This window comes from Drosophila subpulchrella, chromosome 3R (assembly GCF_014743375.2).
Source record: "Drosophila subpulchrella strain 33 F10 #4 breed RU33 chromosome 3R, RU_Dsub_v1.1 Primary Assembly, whole genome shotgun sequence".
NCBI classification, from domain to species: domain Eukaryota; kingdom Metazoa; phylum Arthropoda; class Insecta; order Diptera; family Drosophilidae; genus Drosophila; species Drosophila subpulchrella.
Genome location: NC_050609.1, coordinates 14,793,027 through 14,814,290, shown reverse-complemented (window position 1 = coordinate 14,814,290; position 21,264 = coordinate 14,793,027). Strand labels below are relative to the sequence as shown.

At 36.7% G+C, this 21,264-nt stretch overlaps 1 protein-coding gene and 1 long non-coding RNA gene across 4 annotated transcripts in view; one reads left to right on the top strand and one right to left on the bottom strand.

The window, feature by feature from the left end:
• Positions 1 to 21,264, bottom strand: part of LOC119548704 — a 36,595-nt gene that overhangs the window by 12,550 nt on the left and 2,781 nt on the right. For both annotated transcript variants that reach the window (XM_037856171.1, XM_037856180.1), the window contains exon 2: positions 5,552 to 5,605. The gene's annotated coding sequence lies outside the window, so the exon portion shown is untranslated. The remainder of the gene's footprint in view (positions 1 to 5,551; positions 5,606 to 21,264) is intronic.
• On the top strand, positions 11,134 to 11,735 carry LOC119548720. Of its 2 annotated transcripts, none has more exons than XR_005219322.1 (2): positions 11,134 to 11,229; positions 11,498 to 11,735. It is a non-coding gene; the product is annotated as an uncharacterized LOC119548720 (long non-coding RNA). The 2 variants fall into 2 exon arrangements; XR_005219321.1 differs by lacking the exon at positions 11,134 to 11,229 and adding an exon at positions 11,288 to 11,339.

Below are 21,264 nucleotides of genomic sequence, written 5' to 3'. Positions count from 1 at the left end.
GGTATTTTATGATGTAGTCTATAGACAAATACTTTTTATACCTTTAAAGACAAAGTCATATTTCTTATACATTATTTCCAATATAAGATAGTAGTTAATTTTCATATAAGACGTAAGTTTTTTCCAGTGTTGAAGTAAATTACTTGGCCCGGGTCTTGTCGGACTTTTCAGTTTTCTGAAAAAGTTTTTCCCGCTCCTTGTCTGGCTGGTGTACTTGTTACGTGAGAAAATTTTTGTGGAAAAAACTAGCATTTTGTTTGGTTGTATTTTAATTTTATTTTTGTTTTTCTTTTTTTTTGCTTGGCGAGCAGCTGCCTAAAAATGTACCATTTGAGGCTTTTTGTTTGGATTGTGGTATCTTTTGGCTGGGCCGGGCTAATAAATGCATTCATCTGGCAAACCGCATGGTGACCATGTGACCGGGCTAAAAAGAAACCTTGGCTCGAGGGAAGGGTTCTACGGGTCTGCGATCTGGCTTGTTTCTCCGCAGCACTTGATTGTGGCAACTGATTGATGGCGAAGTTGAAGCAAAACAAGTTCAACAAGATACGCCAAGGAGTTTCAAAAAAATGCCAACGATTGACCTCATAAAAAGTCCTCAAAAAGATATACCCCTTTTTATGGATTAAACAAGCATTACAAAAGCAGAAGTATATTTAAAATTCTTATTTTTCTGAGCCTTTTTTTGTGTATTTAATATACGGTATGTTTTTGTTGAATAATTGTTGTATTTATACAGAACTGCAAACATTGGCATTGTCAAAACTCAAATATATTCAGTTTATTTTTCAACATTTTTGTTTAAGTCCACTTTGACTTTACTCAGACAATTTAAATGCATCTCACAAAAAATAAACGTAGATATTTTGCATTGTAATTGGCGCAAAATTGTGTGATGGTCTTTTTATACTTTGTCCGATCCTCTTGCACCTGAATTGAATTTCAATTAACGTTCAAATCGCTTACAAATTCCACCTGCCATTCCAATTTCAATAACGAAAAATAATAAATAAATAAACTCAGCAAAAAATAATACAAACTCCAGCAAGCAAATGTGCATGAAATTAATTTGAAGGAAAAATTGCTAAATACCAAAAGCATTTGAAAAGCAAAAAAAAAATTCATAAAATATATATGGCACAATGAAAACGAATTCAATTAATATTAAGTGACTTGCTTTTGATTTATGCGTTGATAATGTGACTTTTGGCACTACGCTAAAACACAAATCAGTCCATTTCATTGATTGAGCTAACGAATTAAGTAAAGTCATATAATACTATGCAAATATTGTCGAAAAGTTGAGACTAAGAGTCAATAGTGAGGTCTTTTAGAACCCTTTCATAAGGCTGTATGTTAATGATAGCGAATTAATTATCCATTGAAGTATATTTATTTACGAGTTAAAACCTCAATACAGTGGTAATACATTCTAATGATTTAAGTCAATACTGGAATAAGTTTACTCTTATCAACACCTCTTGAATAAATATTTGTAATATACCCTGATCAAGTTCCAAGAATTAATCACATAATCTTTTCAGATTAATATCAATAATAACTTTTGATATCTAAACTAAAAATTGATCAGGAAATATATGAATACGTAAATGATTTATAGTACCAGCTTATAACTTATTGTTACCTGTTTGACCCGTTGACTATACTTATTTAATAAACGTTTTTGAGCCCCTATTCCACGATTCCCTAATTAGACATTTAGTCAGTCAAGAGTCACTTAAAAACCACGTCAGAACACTTTTCAAATATTAAGTGCGCAGTTTGCATTAGAATTTGAGAAAATCATCATGCAAAGGCAAATTTAAACAATCTAATAATAAAAACATTTTAGGCTAAACTAAGAATTAAGTAACATGTGACATGACACAGGTTACCGATAAAATTGATTTTCGAATTGTTTTTGCCATTTTAATCTTAGATTTTATATTTAGAGACTCCGTTCCGGTTATTAGCTTGCCTAAATGGATCTCCGTGACAACCGATTTGCCGTAGTTGTAATTGCATCAAATGCGATTTCTAGGCACACAAACCCAGTCCAATGCACACGCAACTTTTGCGGCAAAGTAAAATATATGTGAGAAGGGTGGCATCTTCCGTGTTTGGCTAAATGCAATTTGAGGTATTCCGAAGTTGCCTCACTCGTTTGGCTAAGTAATTGTGCAGCCAGCGCAACGATCGAAAGCCAACACCGCAAAATGCGGGCAACTCGAAAAAAATGGCAATAAATTATATTGAAGAGCAATTTCGAGGTGTATTCAAATGAATAAACAGTACATTTACAAGGCCTATAAAAATTAAACATCCCCATATCTTATGATATTCAAAAAAAAAAAACCAAACTTTATTAGTATCTCTAAGATATAATAAAAAAATTTAGTATTTTAAGCAAAGAAAATTTAGGAGTATAAAATAAACAACCCCAAAATAATCTTAAAAATAAAAATTAACGAATACTAAAAGAATGCTTTTATTCATTAGTATTTAAAATAAATCATAAAAATTATTAAGTTAGCTGGAAACTTTAGAGAATTACTAGAAAACCCGGTTTTTTAAACTAACCTATAGCTGAGAACCCAAAATAGATGCTAATAAAATCTAAGCCACAACTTGAACGGGAATTTTAAAATAATTTAAATGGCACTTTTATTTCTTAGAAACGTTTGCAATCTGTGTTTTTTATTTTGTATCTAGGAAATTCCCCTATTCCCTTGTCGTGTCCAACATTCATAAATAATTTATTAGCCTCGCTTCATTTGCGGCTTCTGCGCATTCTCATTCTCAAATTAATTATTACGAATTAACACAGAACCCAAGAAGCACGCGTCGTCTAAAAAATTAAAAGAAAAAACAGCGCAGGCATAAGAGATAAATAAATGAACTTATCACCCGGGGCAATTTTTGCCATTTTTGTGGTTTGGCTAGTTTGTTGTCCAGATCAAAAGAATCGCGTAGATTGGGGATAAAGAATTGTTTTTTTTTTTGGTCTTCTGCTGACGCACTTATAACGAAAACATATAGAAGCTCGGCGATTTCCCCGCTTCCCTTCTTGGCCACACCATAATTATCAAAGATTTTGTTGGTTAATGAATTTATAATGGTTTTATTTTTATCTTGTTGGCGAATCCAGACAGGTCTGGCTCTAAGCAGAAGCTGTTTGGCCGTTTTTTTTCTAGCTTTTGGCATGTGCCAAAACAATTTGCCACCTGCTGTCTGAACTTGAGCTCGTTTTCTTCTTAAATCGTATTTACTTTTACTGCAAGAATTTGTGTGCGTCCAGCTGGCAGGGGGAAAAACTCTCACTGTGCCCAAAACGACGGCCTGACATGTCAGGTGATGATGTGTCAAATGTCTATCCAAATGACTACGTGCCGCGACCAGGTGAAAACCCAGTCCGAAATACGTATCTTCCAAAACCATGTCCATGTCCGACGACATAAAATTTTATGCAAAAACGCAAGTGAAAATTAAGCGGAGAATAAGTTGATGCCAAACTTTTACTCCAGCTTCAGAGATTCTTTTCGTGATGAGTAAAAGTAAAACGATTAAAATGATGTTATCCACAAGGAAAGTGGAAAGTCTTGAAAACTATAAGTTCTTTAAACATATCTAGGTTTATTCATTACAACTCTCATGTAAGTGTTTTTCGCTCTGGATTGATTCTTAGTTTCGAGTGTATAGCTCTATATATACATATTGTTAAATACAATACCCATATTGTACATTATTTGCTCATATTCAAATTAAATTGAACAACAATGCCGGGAATCACTGCAACAACCTATCTTTGATTGATTTATTACACCATCTTTTGTCATTCACCATTTCATTGTTAAGGTTGTTTACCAGTTCAAATTAACATACATATGAGCGAAAAAATATTCAAAACTGTCAATAAATTTGCGGGCTTGACAATCCGAATTGTTTATTATTTGCTGAAGTTTAAAGTTCGCATTTTATTTACCAGCTTACGTATGATAAACATGATTATATTTAAACTTGATTTAATTTCAAGTGATCAGTAGAGCGATTTGCTTTATTAAGGCGATTTGACAAAGCAGCTTAGTTAGCCAAGTTGAGAAGAAATAGGAAAAGTACGATTTCAAGATAATTGTGCGAGATTAGTGGGGAAATTGTGCAATTAAAGGTTATTGCGAATGAGTTACCTACTATTTTGAAGCGGATAAGTTTCAAAAGATACACTGTCGAGCCGAAAATGACGCAAATTTATGATCTAAACAAATTATATTCATTGCATGTGAGCAATTGTTCGTTGTCGCAGATCGTTTCCGTTGACAAATTCACATTGTTATAGCCCGATCACGAAATAATGATCAGCCAGCGACATCCATCGCAAATGCAGTTTTAATGTTGTGAAATCCGAGGATCTATCGATGCCAGTCAGCCGGGCATGAAGTCAAAAAGAACAAGTATATTTGTATTTGATTTAATAACGTTATAGATTTGCATTGAGTTCTGCATTTGGCTTGATACTTTTTGTTCACAGTTGATACAGAGAAAAAGTATCGATCATTTAAGCAAAAACAAGAGCAGTTACGAGAACAGGTAGAGATACAGATACAGATCGTTGATCTCCGGCGACCTCAATTCATGTGCGTGGACTCGCAATCGATACGGCAGAAATAAGTTAAGAGGGAGCAAAAAATAAGGCCGGCTAAAAGGGCCAACTCTGAAATGGGTCTCCCGGTGCAATTAAGACGCACACAAACACCACCGATTCTGCGCTGAAAGGCAGTAAACATTCAAGAGCTGTAAAAACCAAAGCCGGCAGTCAGCAACGGTCAGTCAGCCCGGCAAATTAGCATTTAACTGCCACTCAACAGTTAGGCTTTAGTTCCCTGGCTCCAAATGCGAATACGAGTATGACTAGCGGCAATTAGAACTCAACTAAAACTAAACCTACCGAGTAGGTAGAGTTTGCTCCAGACTTGGGGTTACTTAGTAGTACAAAATATTCTTAGTTCTGGGGAATACCTAGTAACACCAGAATAACTTTCTTTCAAGATAGCTTTTGCTAATCCAAACTAAGTACTATCCTAACCCGTTGTTAAAACACCTGAAAATTTTAGGAACTTATAAAATATCTAACCATTTTCGGAAACAAATGCTATCATATTGATAGAAAAGAAAAAGGAAAGGTAAACTCCTTATATCAATTGTGTATACCCCCCACAACGCATTTGTAGGCTACTTTACGACCACTAAATTGCACTACGTCAACAGTTATGTAAGAAATTTGTTTTCCTTCCCGCACACTCTATGAGTAATTGACCCATATTTAAGGTTCTCAATGCGAGCAGTCAGCCGTGCGAAAGTTTGCGTGCCTCCAGCTTTAATGGCACACGAGTTATGAATAGTGTGTTCGAACCACTTAACTGCATTCGAGTGGGACGACGTGGTCTAAACTATGTAAGTCATGGGTGATCTGCACTTGTTTTTTTTAGTCCACTTCCTCTTTTCCCTTTTGAGTTTTTTGGAATTTTATAAAAAAAACACTTAGTTATATAGTTACCTGAAAACATCCACAAATCTTGAAGAGCTTTATAGGTGTGCCCTGCGGAATGGCCTGCAAGAGATAAACAAAAGAAACTATTAAAATATTTGTAGAAAATACAAAAGATATATAGATTTGGAAATGGGAAGATCAAAAAATGTTTTCACACGCCTCGTGAAATGAGATAATTTGACGGCAGCTTTCACATCGAGGGGGTTTTGGGTTGGGTAATACCCCCAGATCCACCATCCCCCCCCCCAGAGTGCAATTATAGAGCGATTTATTGAAAATGAAAATAAACACTTGCCCAGACACACAAATAGAAACCAAATCAAAACGCGAGGCGAAATCAAAACTTGCACAATGGGAGAAAAAGCAAAAACAAAGGCCAATCAAGAGCAATCAAGCGCCAAGAGGAAAACTTCAAGCTGCAGTTCTCCGCTGGGAACTCAGATGCGTCACATTTTGAGATAGAAGATACAAGATACAATATGCAATATACAATATACAATATACAATATACAAGATACAAGATACAGAGAGGCTGAAATTCAAAGATACTCTTTATGTAGGTTGCTTCGGTTTCCTCTTTCTCCAGCTGTTTTAGTCATGAATCAAGCAATTGTCGAGGCACTTTTATACTGTTTTAAGCGATATTCATGTTGGGTTATGGGGCGGGGTAATTGGCCGGGCAAACGGGTTAACGCTGACGTTAACCCAAAAGAGTGGTGTGAAAAAGCGCGAATATCTGCCGGTTACAGATACAAATTGCGAACGGGCCCCTCCCTGACAAATTGTTTGTTCTCCCGCTTATTCGGCGAATCTCCTCTGGTAATTCTTTTTTTTTTTTTTTTTAGCTTTTTCTCCTCGGTTTGTTTTGTTTTCGAAAGTTCTGGGCCTGACCTTGTTTTTTTCCTTTTGTCTTTTAAACAAGCGCCATTCGAAGATGTCATTGGGTAAATAAGCCAGTAGAGAGTAGGGCTAATAAGAGAAAAATTCACTTTAAAATAAAGATAGAAAAACAAATGCCGCAACATGATTCCGCACTTTGCCACTGTTTCAACAGTTCAACAGTTGTGTAAACAAACAGACGGAACAACTAAACCGCGCCACACTCCAAAGACCCATTCCCATTCCCATTCCCATTACTATTACTATTTCTATTACGATTCCAATTCCTATTCCTATAGCGATTCCCATTCCGATTCCCAGTTAACTTTCAGCAGCGAAACTAATGCGACGGAACCGGCAACGTTGTGGTCCATTTCCACCGGCCAGAGCCAAACCAAATTGATCTTTGCCACCAGAAATGTGTCACACTTCCCCGCCAGCAATTGGGTCAGATATAATGATGGCACCCGGAATGGTAAATCAATTTGGAGGCACTCGACAGTCCCAGACATGTTATTCCCGGCGGGGATTCGACTGTTAGTCTGGCATCGAAAATGCACGCTGGGGTAATGTGTCTCTCTGATATTACGGCCGCTCAACAGGTTTTAAGGTTGATTCGGGCATTAAATTTAAATTTTACAATCAATTAACATAATAGTTCACCTAGAATATTGCCGATACAGCCATCAATCATTTTTTGTGGTCAAGAATATCGAGTGACTGATGGTGTTTACCCAGCAGTTTATGACCATTGAAAGGCTATGTAAATTTTGATTACAGTTCGACCTTTAATTTTCATAAATTTATTATTATTAGGCAAATAACTTCCCATACGAAGGCAACTTTTGAGTAATGATCGCGAATTGACCTTCGGAAATCGTCACACCTGATTTTCCGCTTACGTAAAAACTAAAGTAAATAATTTTATTGTATTTACATCTTGTAAAGCGGATTTTATTTATCGTCTGTATTTCTAGTTTTCAAAATGTTTATTTATCATATAGATTTAATCCGAACTAGGTTGCCTTCGATATCAAATAAATATATTACTAGATTTGGCTGATTACAAATATGTTTTGTTTAAATAAAACTAGTTACTCACTGGTATATTAGGTTCTTTTCCAATCTTTAAAGTTTTTGTTTTAAAAAGTTTCTTTCTGCTCCACTGAGTGTTCCAGTTTCGCACTTTCCACACGGACTCAACAACCTCAACTCGCCTCAACGTCGATTGCAATAAAGTATAAAATATCTGGCCCATAAACCAATTGCATAAACGATGAGCTCCATTTGGCGTAGGCTGTACCTGTATCGGTGCCCATTTTGAGGCAGCAACCTTCATGATTCTGATTCTGTATCTGTATCTATGCATAACTAGAGACCGGCATTGGGTTGGGATTTGAGTTTAGGTCTGGGGCTGCGTCGTTGATAATTTATATGTGTCGTCCAGCCCCCACAATCAAGTAACCAGCAGTGCCTTTGTTTTTACGGCCAGGGAGGAGTGAGTTTTATTTCCGTTTCACCATGCCCCCACATCGTTTTCCTTTTGGGCCTCGGCGGCATCTGAGAACAATCTTACATATGTAATTGCAATTGCCGGGCCACTCACGACAGTCGAACAACCAAACAACCCAACAACCGAACCACCGAACAACCAACAACGAGTTCGACAACGAGTTGGGTTCTGGGTTTCGGGGAGGGAACATTTCTACCTTTTAATTTGTGCGGCATACTACGAGTATATTCCACTACACAGTAAGAATTAACATGTATTTCCCAGCTTAATAAATGGGTCTGATAGAGGAAAGGTTCTGATCACAACAAAATACATTTGACTTCAAAGATATTATCAACAAATCTGCAAACCCTAAAAGGTCAGTTTTTCGACTGCATGTTAAAAGTAGTATTGAAAGTAGTTTTTAAATCGATAAATCTTGACCGCCCTGAAAGAGCCTTTCTAAGCATAATTTTAGTAATTTTTCCCTGTGTAAACCACAAAGAAGCCTTCTCCCCTTGGCTGCTTCATTTTAATGTTGTGTAAAGTTCTAAGACCCCGACAATTGCAACGGAAGTGCGTTCATTATTTTTAATGATTTTATTTAGTGGCTCCGCTGCTCCACCTTTTGCATTTGAATGCCTTTGGACAGGACTTCGAGGCATTTACACGCCGAACTCTCAAAACATCTTATCCTGATCTTGAGTTAAGGAATGGAATGTCTGGCTTGTTATGCCCCAGCAGACCGAGACAAGTAATTAGTGGTGGGATAAAGACACGGCGGGGATCGAGGAGGCATAAACAAGTCAAGTTCTTTGATTCCCACTGTCCATAAAGATTAGGTATTTATGACCGCACCGACTTCCGTCCGTCGAAATACTATATGAGGGTGGTTCGGTAATATCTTAATGCATTTTACAAACACAAGAATAATCTCGCTACCTGCCTCGTCTCTAGATTTTGGACAAAAGATCGTTGACAGTCTTTCCCAAAATGTGTGATTCTCCAGAACCCTCTATTGATACTTAGCTACTCTTATCTCTACATCTGTCTCAGACTTGGTCTGAGCTGCTTTAATTGCATCTTTCAGCAATTAGCCCGGCTAGCTAATTTTAATAATTGAATGGAAAACAACTGAAAGTCAGAAGGGCAGACGCGGGCTCAGCCACAATTGACATTCAGATGGGAACTGTCAGTCAACTTTGACCGCAGAATTAAACAACAAAATGAGAGCAATAAGCAGATTCTTAAATGCCCTTACTCATTCCGATTTCAGTACTTATAAAACAGTGGGCAATGGATTTGAGAATTTCTTAAAATGATTACATTTATACACAAAGCTCATATATAATACGTAAACCAAGTTATTATTACAAATTTAACTATAAAATATAACGATTTCAATAAATAGTATACGTTTTAATGATCACAACTTGAAGACTCGAGATTCAAAGGTATTCATAACAAGTAAAATGTTAATTTAGGTTTACAACTTAACAGTTTAATTTCCAACGTCATAATTGTTTTCATACTTGATAATAGAGCAGGGTTAATCTATTCTCTAACTAGAGGTACTTTGATAGTTACAAGTTAACTATAAAATTGTATACTATTTTAAAGACCTATCTAAAAATAGCTGGGACCTAATGTGACTTACAATGAACATACATACTGTTTCTATCTTTATGATAATGACTTTATCAAAAGCCAATCTTAATCTGTATAATCGTATTTACCCTAAAGATTAATCCACCTTTCAGTCAGGTGTGCGAGTGCAACCAAAGGTTATTGTTGGGTTCAATGTGAGGGGGCACCGAACGCCCCTGACTGACAAGTGATCGGCAGGCAGGCAAACACAAAGGGGGATTCCAGGGGATCTGGTTGCATCTGAGACAATTATAAACACAAACACACTACACGAGTGCAGCCACAAAAGGGTGAGCACAAAACGTTGCATGACACGCCAGCGGCAAACAATCGACATCAATTGTTGCATGTGATTTGCAAGTTTTCTATTTTTACGTTTTGTTTAGGGAGGCAAGGGGGAAACGCTACTGGGGGGGGAGTTCGATTTACATATTACTGAAATCGGTATAAAAGGCAACAAAAGCCAAAGGCACAGCCTAAGCCGGACAAACGTCATTCAACATCATCGTCGTCTTCATTTGAATCAATTAAACCAGTTTGGCTCTACGACTGTGGGTATATGTGCATACAGATGTAGGTATTCATGGGTGTGTTTGTCAGTCTGCCAGTGATTCCTACCCGTACTCATTAGGTATTCATCTGCCTCCACTGATGCTGCACTTGATTGATCATTCGCCGGGCCAGGCCGCGCCTAAAGTTGGGGAAAAAATTCCATGAATTCGATTATAAGAAATCAAATTCTCATAGATATTACTGGATGGACAACCCCCTTTTCTCTGTTTTTTCGAGAGCATTAAAATCCAACATCAAAGGTGCGAAAGACCGCTAGGGAAAACCAGTCTTGTACACATGCATCTCTGGCTCTCTTTTGGCTTTTCGATTTTCGTTTTCCATCCGATCAAAGAATGCAAGTTTTTTGTTTCCAAATCCAAATCCCTCCGACCATCGTGTTAATTTTGGTGGCCCAAAACTGGTTTCTCAGATTATAGAACTCCTCCGCCGTCTAGGCACCAGAAACAACTGGTATTTATAATGTTTTAACGCTTAGTTAGGAAACAAAACATAACAGACGACGAGGGGGAAAAAAAACAAACGTTAAGTTTAAGCTGGACTTAGGCATTTTTATGGAATGTTTTCCATTGTCTATGTTCTGAGACACCTCTTCTGTTGCCCCGTTCTTCTTTCTTTCCCAACAAAGAGTCGGACTTCATCGATTCCATTTTTTATTAGCATCGAAACAATCAATTTCCCAGCACTCAAACACTCCCAGATGAATCATTAAAGAACTAAAACTAATAGTCCGCTCATATATCATCCAGTGATCATATATCAGAGAGAGAGAGAAAAGGAAAAGCCAAATGCCTAGCCCCAAGACTCTGATTTATGCGCAATTTCATATGCCACTGTATATTTAATGAGTAATAACTGAAAAACAACACAAAAACAGAAACAGACATCCCGCACAGATAGCAAGAAAGAAAGAAAGATTATTTTCCTCTATGCTAATATTTAGTAATAGCAGACTTTTTCTGCATTTCAGTTAGCCTGTGTTTGCGCAACAATTACGAGGAAATTGCCAGAACAAAACAGAACACATCGCAGAGGCAGATATGTAGATACAAATACGGATAGATGGTAGCCAACTGTATTCCATATAGAGATCCATGTGGGTTTTATCAACGAAATGAACAGAAGTGTAGTGGCATGTTTTGGATTAAAGAATTCTAGGGCAGGGGAACTGGGTGATCATAAAAAATAAGAAAGATCATGGAAAAGGTCAAAAAAAATATTTTTTGTTATTACTATCATATCATATATCATCTTATATCATTGCACACCAAGCAAATTCTATTTATTTTTAATATTCTAAGATTATTCTTGGTTACCGAACACATAACCCCTACTGATCTGAAAACACACTGTCCCCATTCCAGATGTAACCCATGCAAAGTGCAAGTGGGTGGCGCCCGTTTAGAGAACTTTGGCGACAACAACCAGAAACAACTGGATCAACAACACAGCAACTAACAACACAATGGGAATACTGAGGCAATATGCAGTAATAAGCAATAAATGGAAATAAAGGTCAAGTTTAAGTGACGGCGATGACGAGAGAGGCAAAAAAAAAAACAGAATCTACAGATGTAATGGAAAATAAACGAATAAAAACTATATAGAGTGGGTGGACGGTTGTGGAAGTCGAAAAACAAGAAGGAGGGGAACTGTGGAGGCGTCTTGTGAATGAATGAATATCTTATGAAATGCTGGAACTATTTAAGTGGAAACAACAAACCTGAAATGGTGGGACTGGGTTGAAATTCTCAGAGAGATCTGAAACTATTTTTATAGACATGAATCAAAAATTCTGACAAAGGTAAGACTCATTAAATATGTAAGTAAATAAAAAGAAAAGAAATACTACCCAAAATATATTATAAATGATATGGGGTTTTGAGAAAATATGTGTTTAAATATTTTTAACAACAATAAAGTTCACTAAAAATATGTTTTGATGGAAAAACGAGGGGTAGGCCATGCCTAGCCCCCACCCAATATAATTACCATGCCAACCCCCTGGCCCGAAAACTGCCCCCCTTTTGGGACCATCCCCCCATTGTAATTTCATTCATTAATTTGTGCCGTTGGCTGACTCCGTCGTCTTCGAGGGGTTAAGATTCAGCGAACCTCGACCACCAAAGAGCAAGTGCCAATTAAAATCGCATAAGACTGGGGGGGGGGCCAAGTCGGGGGGCGTGGCTACTGTGGGGGTGTTAATTAAAATTGAAATCAATTGTTTCAACCAGCTCTCCGCAGTTAACGCTTCAACGAATTTCTACCCCTTGGACCGGACGAACGATCGTGTTCTTTTATAACTCTCAAATGTCAAGATTTCAGTTTTATTGTCCACTTAAGGGGCCAAAAATAGCGAAGACACATCATTTAAAGCGTGATTGAGCTTCGCACGAACCCTCAAATTGTCGCGTTTATGCGAAAATGTCGCCAAAAATAAACGATAGCTATCGCCGAAGCTCTAATTGCCTTGGACAACTGACAATGGATATAACTGAAATCCAATTAAATGCTAGGACACGACACGTCCGGAGCGATAGCTTTTCCCTCCTCCACGACGGTGAATGTTTTTATCAGCTATCATATGTTAAGTGCGTGATCAGATATAGCTCACGAGTTCCAGGAGCGTACTTCAAAGGGGGTGGCATGTATAATAAAGAGATAAAAAGAGTGAGTGATGAAGAATCTAGCGAAAGTCAGGGTAATACCCATATGATATATGGATAATTATAGAACATTATTACTATTAAGTAACAATGTCTTACTTTTCATTTATCAGGGGCTTTTTTGGGCCAAGTCAATACAAACTCATATTCTATAATAAATATATACGATCTGGTAATAAAAAAAACATTCAGCAGTGCTGTCATATCTTATTTACTTAATTTAATATACCTTTTGAACTGATTTTTTATATTGCTATTTATTTGTCCTACACTCCTCCGCAGGCCCCTTTTGGGCAAACAACTCAGTTCTCAACTAATTCAGCGCACGGCCAGTGACTTTATCAGGCTTTAGATAGGGGCAATTTCATAGTTTGTTCGGTAATTACACTTTCAAGTCTTTAAATACATTTCCAGTAATTGTTTAAGCAATTTCAGTTAATGCCCGTCAAGTTTTGCCACTTGAATTGTTTTAGTTATTGCGCAATTCCAAAAGAGATTGCCTATCTCTGTCTTTGGCGTGTTGTAATACATTCTAATATATTCGGACATTATTTATTATTATTTCTGTATATACCCTAATCGTTGAATATATTTGTATATGGTTAGGGTATTTTTTGCTCATTTACGCTTAATATGCTTAAAGGCTTAGGTTTTTCTATACGTTTTTTTGCTAGTTGAAAACAGATTACGTAGTTTCTGGATGGACTAAGTCAACCATAGAAAGATTCCACTTATAAATTCTGGACAGGTTATTTATTTACTTAACAAAAAAAGTGACAGAATGTCAGGAACTGTTTATTTATTTTTTTATTTAAATGTAATTATACCAAAAGGGTAACATGGGTGTAATTATTTTATTTTTTTTTTTTTCAGTTAATAAAATAAACTGGTAGGAAAAAAAGCTAATTCAAAATGGCTACTAGAAAAAAACGTAAATTAAAAATTCAATGCACATAACAATAAATTAAGGCCTTTGGCCGACTCAAACGGCAGCGGACAACAACAATTGAAAAACCTTCATGAAAAATTAGCCACGATGAGTTTTTGTTGTTTGGCCGCCGCACGAACTAACCAAAAATGCTTTTGGCCGCTTTGGGCCGGCGTTTCATTCATATGGGCCAAGAGTTTTGAGCCAGAGCTTTGTTTTTATTTTTCTGTTTGGCGCACAAATCAATTGACAGAGTCACGTAATCAGCGCAATCATGGCTAAAATCATTTTGCGGCTTCTTCGTTTTCCAAGCGTCTTAAATCAATCAAAATGTCGCACCCAGGGAGATGGATAAAAGGTAAACGTAGACGAAGAAACAGGTTGTCTGGCATATCGAATTATGTTTTTTGGGGAGATGCAAAAACGTTTAAGGGGAAAAAAACCGAAAAATCAGCCGGGGGACCTTGAGCCAATTGATAAATGCATATTCAAGAGTTCAGTCGAAAGGCAGGTTAACTTTCCCATAGTTTTTGGTAGTTGCTCAACTTAATGGTCTAAAGGTGGACCAAATATTGTTTTACCCCTCCCATTTGTTTACCCAAAAATATTACAGCTCGTTTGGAATGGAATTTGTGTATTTGCCAAATTGATTTATTTTAGCTGGCAATGAAAATTCTAAAAAATTAGCCAAAACCAAACAAATGGCGCGGCATAAATTAAATTCAAATACTCGTTTGGCATATGCAGAATACCACAACAGCAAAAATGACAGACATATTCAAGGTTTCGCCTTGCTAACCCACAAAAAACATGTAGTAAAAAATAAACAGAACACCCGCAAAGACCGATAATAAAAACAAAACATTCCTCCGAACAAATAATAAAAAATAATAACAACAACTAAACCAAACAAAGCCTCGCACAAACAACTGAAATGTTGTTCGCCTTTGCTTGTTTATTCGCGGCCAGTTTAGAAGAAAAAGGCTTAAACGAGCTGAGATTTATATTTGGGGGCTGGGGCTACAGATATTTCAGGAATTCCACGGAAATCTCAAACACCTCACTCAACGCCAATCGCCATCCATAATTTGCCACTTGATTTTACCCATAATACCTCGCTTCCCGGCGTTTTTCCTTTTTCAATTAGAGCAACATCAAACGGCAATTGCCACATTAAAGCTCGATTAAAGTTATAGAAAAAAAACAATTCCCTTTTGTAAAGCAATGTCTTTAACCTTTGCAGCAGCGGAAATTGGTGTAAAACTAGTCTCAGATTGCTGTTGCTGCTGTGCTGCAGATGTTGCTGATGTTGCTGCTGCACAGAGCGAGGCAATAACATTTTTGTATCACATTGCAAGGCGTTTTCAGGTTCAAGCCACTTTTGTGGTCAACAACATTTCACCGCGGCAACAACTTGTGCAGCAGCAACACTTCCGATATACCATGGATATGCCGGGCTGTATGTGTGTGCAGCGACTTTAGCTTGTGGCTATGAATGAAATGGGTCCGAGTCCGAGTCTGAGTCAGAGCTTAGACCCGACTTTTCCACAAATGAGTTCATAACGTTCAACGGTTTGGCTCGGTTCGGGAGAGGGAAACATGAAAAGAGAAAAACTTTCATAATTACAAACAAGGCAGGCTCCTTGCATTGCACTGAGAAAAATGTTGATGGCCTTATGACACTTGATTTTATTTTATAAGGTCAGCAACCTAAAAACAACAATAAATGTTTATAGATGCTGAATTATTTCCCTGGTATTTAAAAAATCAAACTTATTAGAAATCGAAACAAGTTTTTTAAAAAGTCAGCAACCCAAAAACGACTTTAAGTGTTGAAAGAGTGATCTTTTTTCTGTAGGTTGTCATCACCTTTTTTCAAATCTAGTCAACTAGTCGAAATTTTAGCCAGTGTCGTAGCGCATTCTTTAATGATCCATTATTTCCTTAATATTAAAAAAACCAACTCAATTAATTTTATAAAATTTCAAGGAACATTATTTATCTTTACCACTAATTAAATAATTAATTAAAAAACCCAAAAACGACTTTAAGTGCTGAAAGAGTTATTTTTTTTTTGTAGGTTGTAATCACCTTTTTTCAAATCTAGTCAACTAGTCGAAATTTTTGTCAGTGTCATAGGGCATTCTCTAATGATCTAACAAACTCACTAAAAATCATCCAAAGATTTTAAATTAAATTTACAAAGTTATAATGTCAAGTTTATAATGTCAAACAATTTTTTTATCTTTACCACTAGTTAAACAAAATCCAGAAGATCAGGCGGCAGTAAAAAAGGTTAAAATTAAATTTAAAAAAAACGATATTAGAAAATTGTTTTAATGAGCTAACTAAAATTTTATTGGTACAATAGTCGACCCCAAAGTGTTGATATTTTCTCCCTCTGTAGTGCCGTTCAACTCACCGCAGTGACTGTTGTTTGGCGCAAATGTGCGAAGAGTGGCCGCTGACTCTGGTTTGCTTCAGTAGCTGATTATTTAATCGAAATGATTATGTTTTGGCGTTGGCCATTAAATGTAATCATGCAACTAAGTGCAACACACTAGCTGCAACGGCAGCGGCAACGTCCCGAGAGATCCGATCCCAAGATCCCGAACCCGAACCCGAACCCCGGTCCCCCCCGTCTTTTCTTGTCTTCTGCGATCTCTGATTGTTCATAATTAGCCGTGGCAGGCAGGAAGTATCACAGGCCATACAACACAAAGCCACCAATTTGCGTTGTAAAGTGAAATAAAGCAATCAAACGCTCAAATTGTTTGGGAGCCAGTAGCTCCAGTTCCGAACTCGTTGCGCTGGCAACCCAAAAAAAAAGTAGTAAAACCAAAAAAAACCAAACAAAAATTAAAGCAAGTGCAGAGAAAATCAAACAATGACAAATTGCTGGGAATGGCTTTTCTTTTCCATCATTTTCCCCATAATGGTGGGTATGCAGAGAATAATTGTGCGTAATAAAGCAAGCAACCGCTTCCTCTTTGCAGTGAAAACTTTGGCTAAAAGATTATATACAATCTTAGGAAATTAGAAATAAAATTATTATACAGTGTTATCTCTAACCTTATACAAGGGTGGTCAAAAGTATTTTCACAATAAAAAAGTTAAATATATTCATAATTTGAACTTACATCTTGTTAACTTTGGCATCAATGGAAAGGTAATTTAAATGCCGTTTGAATGATACAATACATTTCTTAACACATTCAGTACTTATTGAAAAGGACGAATTTGTGTGAAAATGTCCTTTTTGAACTTTTTTCCTCGACTTGAAAACTTAAATTTTTTGATGCAAAAAGTTTCTTCAAACAAAAATAATAGTAACTGCAAAAAGAATTTTTCAAAAATCATTTTGCTTACATTTTTTATGATTTTTTAAAGGTGACACTGTCGGAAAAAATTTGTATGAAAAAGAGAAAAATATGGCTAAAATGCATGTTTCTAAGCATTTTCAAAAAATCATAAAAAATATAAGCAAAATGATTTTTGAAAAATTCTTTTTGCAGTTACTATTATTTTTGTTTGAAGAAACTTTTTGCATCAAAAAATTTAAGTTTACAAGTCAAGGAAAAAAGTTCAAAAAGGACATTTTCACACAAATTCGTCCTTTTCAATAAGTACTGAATGTGTTAAGAAATGTATTGTATCATTCAAACGGCATTTAAATTACCTTTCCATTGATGCCAAAGTTAACAAGATGTAAGTTCAAATTATGAATGTATTTAACTTTTTTTTTGTGAAAATACTTTTGACCACCCTTGTATAAAAGGGTTTTTTTCGAATGCATTTTATCCCAAACCCTTCTTATCAGCACGATATTTTCAAATTAAAGTCTTAGATCACCACTTCCTTTATTAAATATACTTGTTTGTTTGTTCAGTTTATCATTAAAAAACAACAGAATTCTGTATATCTTTGTCAAATGGATAAATCACCCTTTTGAGTTATTGTATATATTTTGACGGGTATTTGCTCATTTTGGGACAATTTAGCGATAGTGTCAACTATATGAGGCTGCAGGTTTTAATGGCACATTTGCTGCAAACTTATCGCAGTTTTTGGCTTATCATTTAATCCCAGACACGCACATCCGCCTAGATAATACTACGTCAGATGAAATACTGTTTTTCATTGGTTGCCAAGCTAGATCTAATAGTTATTTAATGAATGGGCTTGGTTTTAGCGAGACCTTTGGTAAGTATATTGACATGGTTACACTGTTACTAGCACGTAATTGTTGGTTAGTGGCTAGAAAACCCCAAGTTTCAAATCAAAGACCCCTCTTTCGTTGCCGAAATTATCGGCATTCTTGTACGCTTCATAATGCAACATATTTCCAAGACATTCGGCACTTATCTTTCTCCAGAAAAACTCGGTTTTTAGCACAGCTGCCAGCTGCTGTTTCGGATAGAAACTCAGCTGTCTCGTGTGGTTTTTAGTTAATTCTAGCCCCTGGCCGAGGGCTTCGTAAATGTCAGTTAGATTTGTCACAACTTAATTGCTTTAAACGCTTTGGCACGGTTCTAAAAATTGCTATCAATAAATGGGGGAAACCTAGAAAACACAATTAAATATTTATGGGTTATAAAGCGGCGTTGTCGGCCGGCGGAATTCCAGCTTATAACAAATCAATTAATTAAGTCGGCACGCAAGGTATTTTACAAATCATACTTAATAAGGTCAAATTGTGCAATTGAACAACAAATAAACCGACTTAAAACAAACAGCAATCCCAAACGAGTTGGCTTATAAAAAATTAAAACATATGTATCTTTTATCGGGCTTTATGCAAATTGAGAGCTAAAAAGTTGCCTCAGCCGGCAGACAAAGAGATCGAAGCCAGTTAAATAACAAATTGATAAATATTAATAAGGCCACAGGGTTTCAACTTGATTTCTGAATGCGTGCATTGCATTTACGCTTGAGTTATCCGAGTATCTGCGTATCAGGGTATCTAGTGGATACAAAATGTCATCACAGTTACAGTTAGGCTGCAGAAGCAACTAAATACCTGGCCATTTTAATGCAAAGCACACAGAGCAGGTGGAATGTATCCGCCAGATACAAATTGCACTTGCAATCGAGTGTAAACATAACAAAAGGCGCAAGAAACACGCGTGCGCTCGTAAGTCGACTCGAGATACGATCGCTTGGGTTTCTTTTACCCTAAGATACATGTGTAAATATATGTACATGTATCTGCGAGATTGTGGCAATCTAATATTTATTAAGACACCGTGTGACTTATGCCCCGCGATGCCTTGACTTTAGTCCGGGATTCAGAATCCAAATCAGCTGGATGCAATTGTCGTCCCTATCTGATGACTCAAAATGGGTCACCAGATAGTGCAAAGATATGTCGTCTGACTTTGTTTACCTTTCAAGCAGCTCGTACGTTGTAAAGTGCCATGCGACAGATAGCCAGCAGAGGTCTTTAAATTATTTTATTACAGGGTTTTGTTCATGATTCACCAAGCTACTTTAATCAATTACATGATAATTAGAGTGAGTAACCGAATCCGAAATGCCTCAAATGATAAGATGGACAATACGGAAAGGAAGTCTTATGCAAGAGTATTTTTTGGTCTTTAAAGGAAGGTTGTATTTCCTAATCTGTATACTGAATTACCAAATAAAAGAGCCTTTCTAGGTAAAAATATGTAGACTGATATGGAAAATTAGACCTCTTAGTTGATAAAACAACCTAATTACGCCGCATTTAAAAAATATTTTATACCTACATATTTGATAAGAAAACAAGTACTTTAAAATACATTTAAGGCTTACAAAAGAATTTCACTGATCACTTTCAAACTGAATCTTCATACTTGTTGGGAAAATTGCCTATAAAATAACTTATCATAGTAGGAATTTCCCAACCGATTTATGGAGCGAGGCAAACCCCCTTATCTGATAAAAAGCACCTACCCAGGCAGGAATTTCTAGCCTGATTTTTTGTGAGAGGGGAAAGCCAGAGACTTCACCTTCGAATCGGGGCTTTCCACTCCAATAACTTTGGCCAATGGCTCTCGGCCCGGAGTCAATTCCATGGCGATCCGCCCAGAAGGCAGTTCACAATTAGCAGTAACCTCAATGGCTCGACATGTCTCCTCCACTCGTGTCACTCGTGGCAACCTTGTGCTTGTGGCTATGGACATGGGGTGTATTGTATATGTATCTCTATATATATAAATGGATACCGCTTATTGGATAAGTAGATATATGCCGATCAGCGATCGACGGAATTTAGCATTTTGTGCGATCGGCGCTCGTAAGCGACACATAAACCATAATTAAAAGCGAAAAACAGTTGGCCCCAAATCGAAGGCACCAAAAAAACCAGTAAGCAAAACCAAAAATGCGCGCGCGTTTGCGCACTGCGCACCTGTTTTTAGTTGTTTTTTTTTTTAGTTTTTCGTACCCCCCTAATGGAATCTATATATACCCCTCGGATCCAGCACCCTCACCGCCAGTTGAAGTTGGCCAGTTTCATGAAACAATTACGAATACGAGTGCAAAACAAAAACCGATCCAATCCGATCCGATCCGAAACAAGCTGAGGCGAACGGCAAGTTGGCCAAGCTGTTGGCCAAGTTAAGACGACTTGGGGCTACTTTGGGGCGACTCGAGGGGTCCACCACCGCCACACGGCTTATTGCAACGATCGCCGCATAGCCAAAATGCACAGTGGTGTTTTGGAATTTGTAGATCCACATACTACTTAAAAAATACATATAAAAATTCTGAACAATATCGGAAACCATCTTATGTACATATATCAAAACCAAATGTGAACGATTGTTAAATTAATAAATATAGCAATTATAATTCGTTGTAATTTGCGCTTAATGGCTTGTAAATTAGTCGTGATTTCTTAGTTGGCTGCTTTGGCTGAACACAAATCTATTATCTTTCAAGGTGAGCACTTTGCCATGCATTTTTCTTGAAATGCCTTATAGGCATGGCTATCTGCATGGGGTTAAATAATGCCATTGTTGGGCTTTACGGCCCACAGTGATCGGCAACTGGCCCGGTTTGCCTACGAATGGAGTAGCCTCTCCTTGTCGCCCCACTGACTATCCCCCTTTTCCAACGCCGCCCCCTTTTCATCCTTTTCATTCAACACTGCACAGAGATAAAAAAGAGTTGGATATAAAATAATATAATGTTAATAATATTATTCTGAGATGATTACTATTTTTCCTTGATCTCATGGGTCATAGTAATATTCTTGGTTAAGATAGTTTAGAATTCAAAAATAAATTTAGATTAATATATAATTGGGGTGCTTTTGTTTTAGTAAGCACCTCTTCTTAACTTAATTAAAATATACAATTAAATATATCCAAAAATGTATTTATAATTAAATACATTTAATAATCAGATCTTAAATGTTGATATATCATTATTACAGTATTTCATAAAGTGCAATAAACGCTTTAATTTCTTTTTAATATATAGAAATTAATATATAAAATTGAAATATTTTAAAATATTCATTTATAATTTTATAAACCTCCGATCAGGT